Source organism: Marmota marmota, unplaced genomic scaffold (assembly GCF_001458135.2).
Source record: "Marmota marmota marmota unplaced genomic scaffold, marMar, whole genome shotgun sequence".
Classification (NCBI taxonomy): Eukaryota; Metazoa; Chordata; class Mammalia; order Rodentia; family Sciuridae; genus Marmota; species Marmota marmota.
In genome coordinates this window covers 370422-378895 of record NW_025999876.1, presented here as the reverse complement: position 1 = coordinate 378895, position 8474 = coordinate 370422, and the positions used below count along the sequence as shown (strand labels likewise).

Genomic DNA, 8474 nt, shown 5'->3' with positions numbered 1-8474 from the left:
TCTATGTGATTATGATGAGTTATTGTGTCATATTTGCATGGCTGTGACCAAAATACATGGTTTAAAAAAAAAACACGCACAATAAACGAGGGAAGATGCTCAGAATATGGCTCCAGGTAGGCAATGACAGGGAAGGGGAAAGAGGGTTAGGGTTAGGGTTAGAGAAAAGCTATCAGGGATTAATCCCAGTGGGCCACCTCCTCCAGCAGTGTCCAAATGCCTAAAGCTAACACACAGTCAATTTGTTCAAATTAAGATGGATTGATTAGGTTGCAGCTCTCATAATCCAATCATTCTACCTTTGAAAATTCCTGCCGGATAGAAAGAGCAGCAGAATAAAATAGACACTAGTATTGCTGAATGTATATACATGTCTGTATAACCAATGTGATTCTGCAACCTGTAAACATGGAAAAATGAGATATTATACCCCATTTGATTAAAAAAAAATCTTGTGTGAAAACAAGATTTTATATCTCTGATAAAAATACTCAAGAATGCAAAGAAAGATGAAAGAAAGAAAGAAAGAAAGAAAGAAAGAAAGAAAGAAAGAAAGAAAGAAAGAGAGAGAGAGAAAATTCCTGCCTCAATTCAGGAACTTTTTGAGACATCTCACATCCCATTCATAATGTTTCAACTCCAGATCTCCAAAACTCATGTCCATTTCACAATGCATAATGAATTTAGCCCATCTCCAAGCGTCTAATAGTCTAATAAATTCCAGCTTTATCCTAAAGTTTGAGCCTAAAATCTCACCTAAAACTGAAGGTAAAATCTTTGTTGTGAGCCCCCATAAAAATCAAAAGCAAGTTACATGCATCAATATCCACTGTAGAACATAAACCTTCTTATTCCAAAAGGACTTAGTAGGGCAGTGGAAAGAATGGAGGTGTAGAGGAAATATAAAACCAGCTGAGAAAACAACTCCATCTGTAATTCCTCATGTAGCAGCTAGGACTCTTGACTGTAAGACAATATTTCCAAAAGGACTGGTATTTCCTGCCCTTTGGCCTTGCCAGTTGCATAACACAGTGGCTCTCTTTGCCTTTCCTTGGCAGAGAGTTTATACTGCTAGTAACTATTAATTTCTTGGGATTCCATGCCAACTTTGGCTTCACATTCACAGGTACACCTATTCACCCTGTCAGGGGGTGGGTCTGTAGGGCCTAGACTATGCTACAGTTCACTTGGGCTACCAAGCTTTTCTTTGAATTGATGGTGGAAGTCATCATGACCCATTAATTTGGGCACTCTACATTCCTGCAGAGATGGCACAATGTCAATGATGCTAATGTCTGATGCCATAGATGGGTCCCCAAAATTAGTGCAGTGGTGGTTTCTTAATGTCTTCCTTGCTTATTATGGTAAAACAACTTCCTGTGCCCTCTGTGCAAGCAGGGTGGCCATAAGACACTTATCAAGGGAATTTTCCTGTCTACATCCTTTAGTGTGCAATAGGTATGGTCCTACAAATTTATTAGATGCTCTCAGCTCCTTTCCTATTGAAGAGGTATGAAATACTTAGCCTCTCCTTAGGGCCTGCAGTCTGTTTATAACCACTCATTCTTTGGACCTAGTTTTTAAAATTATCTCTTTAAAACTCTGCTCAAATCTGGCTTTTAACTCTACTTATACAAACAACTGCTTTCATGTTTTTTTAGGTAATAAACACATTTTTTATTTTTCTCCCCATTTTCCTATTTGTGTATTGGTGAACAAATTGATTGTTTAGATTTTTGCAATTGAATACACTGACTTTTTTGTGTAAATATATTTTCTTCATTTTGTTATATCAGTACTCCTAGGTAACTTGATATTGAGCCTATGTCAGTCATAATTAACAATGAGCAAAGCACATGCCAATGAGGACACTAAAATATTTGGAGAGAAATAACTCATGTGAGATGATGAGCTGCCACAAACTGGGCACAGGGGTGCACACCTGCCATTTCACACATAAGGAGGTTGGTGAACAATGATCTCAGGGTTAAAGCCAGCCTCAGAACCTCCTGAAGTCCCTAAGCAACTTAGCAAACCCTATTTTCTGTGATACAATGTGGCACATTAGAAATAAATCACTGGGTGAGTCTTGAAGTAGGACATTAAGTTTATTAGATAGTGGGTAGGAATGGCAGATAGAAAGTCAGCTCTGCATCCTTCAACCTTTTGCAGAAGGTAGGGTACATTTTTATAGCTCCTAAGTACAAGCTACCAGTAAGTCAAAACCATAGTAACATGGGGAGTGTGTAAGAATTACCCAGTCAGAGTACAGTAAGCAGCCCAAGAAAAATAGGAATTAAAATGAGAACAACAACTTACACATGTAGTTCCTAATAATACAATGGGAAAGAATAACTGAAACATTTTTTAGACTTACATGTTGCCATACAGGGTGTGCATGGCAAAAAGTGGTTTACATATGCAGGGTTTTCTCATGTGAGAAGCATTTCTCATATGCAATGGAGCCTCAGGGTAAAATGGAGTTTGTCTGGTCAAAGCATATATAGTTTGTCCCACAACAAAAACAGAAAAAAAGTTTAGGGATGCAGCCTTGGTTCAGTCCTGCTGAGTACAACAACAGCAAAAACAACCAAAAAGAAGGCCATAAATGCTCCTAGAGGTTTAGTTTACAAAACCCATAAAACTGAGAGAAATTTTCAATTTTACACAGGTCATACAGTGAGGCCAGACAATTCCTGGCAACTATTTCATAATGATCAGGTATGACTCATTATCATAGTTTTTACAGAAGTACCATGTGTTGGAGGAAAACCCTTAGAAAGCTGACCTGCAACTCAGCCCCAAGTTTGTGTCCCTCAAACTAGACCACTCATAGACTTAATAAAAGATTGGCAGCAATAACTGTCAGGGGAGCCCAAGGTGCTCTTCCCCAGTGGATGGATTGTGCTGTGGGTTCATGATGGATGTAACCTTTGCTCTCTCTCTTTTCTTCATGGACAAGGAGTATCTTCCTTTTCCTGTATATGTTAAATGGAGAAAAGTATCATTTTGATTCTCTCTACATTTATTATTGTAAAGTCTTAAGGATTTGATTTTTATATATTTTCAAAGTAATTAAATTGACACAATTTTGTATCACAGTTTGACAGCGGATTATGTACATTATCTTCATGTTTTATTTGTAAAAATTTCCTCTGTGACAGTAATTGATAAAACTTTAATGTATATCACCAGAAATGATTTTAGAAAATATATTGGATCATATTTATATATTAAAATGAATTGATAAAATTAAGCTTTTATGAAGGATCCATGGTAATAATAGGGTAAATAACAAAAAAATGCTATAAAATAACTGAGATTCTAGTAAGGTGATAATAGGGTAGGCAGGGTAACATGTAAAGCCCACATTAGAAAAGCATTTGACCTCATTTGACTCCACTCAGTGAAATGAGGATAATGCTGAAAAGCGTCTTTATCATTTCCCTGAGAACAACTATGTTTGCATCACACTTCTCACAGTTTCCTTTACCTGTTTGTATCAGATTCTTTATGTAAGATGATTCAAGAAGAGAGAAACTATGGTGTAAAAGGCAGAGAACAGTGTCCTGTGCTGTCAGAGGTCACTGAAAGCCATCTGTAGATGCACATGATGGGACTGAGGAAAACCGAAACCACGAAGATATGAGGGGTGCAGGTGGAGCAGCCCTCCCCAACTCTCTGTGGGAAATTTCAGCACAACAGAAAATATGTGAATATATGACATGTCAATAAGAGTAAAGTGACCACCACCAACTGCCACAGCAGAGACACGAAGGACCATGTTGCTGGTAGTGTCAGAGTAGGAGAGCCTCAGCAGAGAGGGGACATCACAGAAGAACTGGTGGACCACGTTTGACTGGCAGAAGGACAGTCAGAATGTGTTCCCAGTGTGCACACCTGCATACAGCACACCACTGAGCAGGGAAGCCAGGTTCATGAGGACACAAAACTGAGGGTTCATGATGAGGGGGTACTGAAGGGGCTGGCAGATGGCTACATAGTGGTCCCAGGCCATGATGGAGAGAAACAGAAGTTCAACACATGCACAGAAAATTACCAAGAAGATCTGGGTTGCACAGCCAGCCACTGAAATGACCCTGTTGCCAGTGAGAGAGTTGACACAGGCATTAGGGACAGTGATGGAAATAGTTTCCCTAACAAGGTACCCAGGTAGGCCATTGGAAATACTGTAAAATAAAGGAAACTCACAATACAGATATCAGGACATCCCAGTGGGAGAAAGTCAGTAAGCATGGTGGCATTGGACATTTAGTGGAAATTCTGGTTGTCTGTGAAGATAAAGAGACAAGAGAGAGGAAGCAAAAATATGATTAATAGAAGTACTTGGTCCTGGGTCTGTAGCTCATGGTAGAGCACTTGAGTAGCATGTGTGAGCCACTGGGATCGAATCTTAGCATTATATATAAATAAAATTAATAAATAAAATATTAATGTTCATAGACAACTGAAAATATATTTAAAAAATAATACAGTTAGTTTACACATTCATGTCCAACATGTTTTCTTGTACTTTTCAGCAGCTTTCCCTGGAGAGGAAGGTCACTCTTGGTTTTCTGATGTTTCTCATTTCTGAGTAGAGTGCACCTCCCAGTGCAGGTGTGGAGGTCTGCAGCCCAGGGTCTGGGTGTGACCTCCAGGACTTGTCCTCAGCTCCCCATAGGCCTGGCTTACCTCCTGAGACTCCATGAAGAGCACTTCCAGGGTGTCCCACCTCCTCTTTCCCATGACCATGGGTGTCACCATGCATTTCTTTTGTTCTTCATTTTAGTCACCTTCATTTTAATTCATTAATGTAATTGTGCAAATTATTTTCTCATTTTTCCCACATTAATAATTCAAATCAAAAATTTTATAGGTAGCAAATGATTCATAATGTTGGCATATTTATTCTCATAGACATGAAAAAATAATTCTCATAAGGAAAGTTCTCCACCAAACTATCCTATTCCAGGCTCACAGGTCTGTGTTACAGTAAACTGAGGTGACCTGACTGCACCTGGCTTCTCTGCAGTCCCCTACTCTCCCTGCTGCTCCCTAGCACATGAGTGGTGCTGTCTCATGTCACACACCATCAGATACGTGCCTGTTCCTGTTCCCACTGGGGCTCTCTTTTCTTCTTCAACAGATCAAAGTAAGGTCTTCATAGCCTCCTCCTGACATTCTTCTAAACTTCTACTTTTACCCTGTTTTGTTTTTATTTCATGTTCATCATCATGAAATTAAAGACTCCTTTGTCTAAAAATTAATTTTCCTTAGTCTTTTTGACATCTTCTATTATATTTCTTTCTTTCTTTTTATTTTCAAAATCTTTATTTTGTTTATTCATTTTTATGTGGGTCTGAGGATTGAACCAGTACCTCACATGTGCAAGGCAAGCACTCTGCCACCGAGCCACAACCCAGCCCTATATTTCTTTCTTCACAATATCATAATCATACAAAAAAATACTGACCGAATACATTGAAAGGAAGATTTTGCTCATAGTTCAACACTTCTGTAACAGCTCAGATCACTTCAATCCCAGGTCACCTCTATCATCATCTCTCAGGCCTCTGTCATCCTGGGTCCTCCTCAGCACTTTGACAGGTTAAACACACTCACCCTTAGTAAAATGACCTTCCTGATAAGCCTGCCTAGGCTCCTCTGGAAACCTGAGTGTCTCCCAGGGTAGATAGTGGGTGGCCAGACACAGGTAGGGTGCAGCTAATTGCACAGTGTGGGTGAAGTTCAAGAGGTTCTACTCAGTCTACCTGCAATCTGTTTCTTGTCACATACTCCATTTCTCCGTGGCACAAACCTAAAGCTCAAGCCTGAGTGATGTTCTTATTCACAGAATACCCTGGAACTTGCTGACAGAGCTCTTTTCTACGTGACATAATGATTTAAATTTAACCATTTACTTTTTATGGGTATTTAGAGGAGGTTCAAATGCAATCTTTTCTCTGGAAACTGCTGAATAATCTTAATTTCCCCCCACTTTTGTGTAGTATTAGAGATCATTCTGTGCAAATTCATTAATTTGGGACCTTGTATCATTCATCTGTGTATTTTTTTAGGTGCAAATGCATGACTTCCTACACAGTGGTTAATAAACCTGGAGGCTTTGTTGACTGACCACTCACTTGAACTGTCTTTCTTTATAATACTGGTTTACAAAGAAGTCTCTCCCAAACAGGCTCTGCCCTTTCTACACTTCCTTAGCACACACAGTGCAGGCTGGAGGGAGGTCATGCAAGCCCATGGACCTCTGCACTTGAAAAGTTAAGATCTCTTTACAGTAGCAATCTGTCAACAAACATTACCAATGACACAGATAGGGCCACAGTAGTTTCAGATGGTGATGTTTTGGAAAGAAGAAATATATTGGTGTTTTTATGTAATTTGTTTACCATGATAGAAATTACAAAATAATACAATATGACAAATTTAGGAGGTGATGGGTCATGAGACAATTCCTTATGTTAAACCATGCTTTTCACTCTTCAATACTGAATTCCAGGCACTCCAGGGGTCCTTGCTGACCATCCCTACACACTTGAGTCAAATATAATATGGAAAAATAAACATGTGTTCAAGATCTGGAAGCTGGCATAGAACTACAGATATATTTTCTTCATTTCTGTTTTCCTTTTCCTACTAAACAATGTACGTTTTAGTTTCTTCAAAAGAATTTAGTAAATTCTCCAATAAGTAGTTTAAATCACATGAGCTTAATTTATTTGCTTATTACTTGAACTACAACTTGAACACTTCTCCAAATTTGACTTAATTTTTTCATGGATCAGTCTCATGAAACTTCAGATTTTGATTGTGATAAAATATATGAATCACCACCTAACTTGTAAAGGTCCTCAGAATGTTCCTGCAGATCTACAAAATATGATTACATTAGGAACCTGGATTTTTTAAAGTAAGAAATAAGCTTTAGCTTCTGTAGTTTGACATCAATAATTTTAGAGTGTTAAGAACTACATTGTTCTTTAAGTAGTGCAAATACATATATAGAATTTGCTATAAAAAAAAAGGTTTGGAACCAAAATAAAACCACGATCAGGTAGAATGAAGTTCAGAAAAAGAAGTATGAGGAGTAGTTACTATATTTTTAATGCCAATTATTTGAAGAAGGGCTGCCACAAGTACTTTCCTCTGGAAGTGGGGAAGCTGGGAGTTTTCCCTTTTGGTAGTTCTCTTGGTAGTGCTTAAAATAAGGAAATGTGTGCTAATTTTCCCACGTGGACAGTGTATGGCAAAGTGGAACTTCTGTGCTGGACATCATGCTTAGTCACATTGAGAATCCAGTAACACTGCAGAGAGACTGGTGGTGCTCACTGTGTGTTTTCATCTCTGCCATCCTTCACCTCAGTGTGCGTTAAGGGTGTTTACAGTGATCAGTTAACACTGAGGGTGATGGGCAACTCTCACTCACTCCTCAACCTGTAAGTGGGAAACATCTAAGGCTGTCTGCAGTTCAGCAGCAAAATTTCTTATCATTGAGATGAAATCCATGTGTCATGAAGTTAAATTTGTAACAGTTTGTGGTTACCAATTCCATATTATTTACCACATGACACAACTGTGCAACTTTCAGCTACCTCTTGTTCCAAATATTTGTAATTTTTTAAATGAACCACCTAATCCATTGCACATAGTCCCTGTTTATCTTTACTTTGGAAACCACTAAGTATAATCACCATGTTTGAATATATATGTTCTAATTATTTTGTATGACTAGAATTATTAAATATGTGCTATTTTTCATGATTTGAATCAGCCTGATGTTTTCAAAGAAAGTCCACATTGTAGCATTTATCACTATTTTATTTCTTGAATGGATGAATTAGGTTCCATTATATGTATACATCAGCATTTTCAAAATTGACTTATTGATGGATGATTTGCCCTTTGTTCTGTTAACCCACTGTAGAATTTGTTGGTGATTTTCTGTAGGTGCTTATTGCATGCTAGGATTGATACCATATGAATATGGTCTATTCTGGTTTTGGTGTCCTATGGAAGTTTTTGGCTAGATTTTGTTGGGAAGGTTTGCCTATGTTCTTGTCAGGGATATTGTATTGAGGTCTTCTTTTCTTGTTCTGGCATTTTCTTCATTGTCCTTAGCTACTAACCCCATACCTTGTACCTATTTTAAAGAAAAAAAATGTGTGTTAAACCAGCCAAATAGACAAAGTACAAAGATCCTGTCTCTACAGCCACCAAGAATGATGGTCACCTTGTCTTTAGGCCACAATGTCTCTAAGATTGGAGAGCTAAATGAGCAGGCATGTCACTGGATGGACCCAGGGTGTTCACAGGCTAGTAAAAGAGTGCAATGGGAACTACTTCACTGCAATGGAGACAACATTAATTACTATGTCTACAGGGTTATTTGACTTGAACACCCATGGACTATGAAAGGTTGGAAAATGTCCAGGAATAGAAGTCAGTATTTG

At 38.4% G+C, this 8474-nt stretch overlaps 1 pseudogene; it reads right to left on the bottom strand.

Moving 5' to 3' along the window:
* Window positions 1-3457: 3457 nt before the first annotated feature.
* LOC107160686 lies at window positions 3458-5804 on the bottom strand (annotated as a pseudogene).
* Window positions 5805-8474: the final 2670 nt, after the last annotated feature.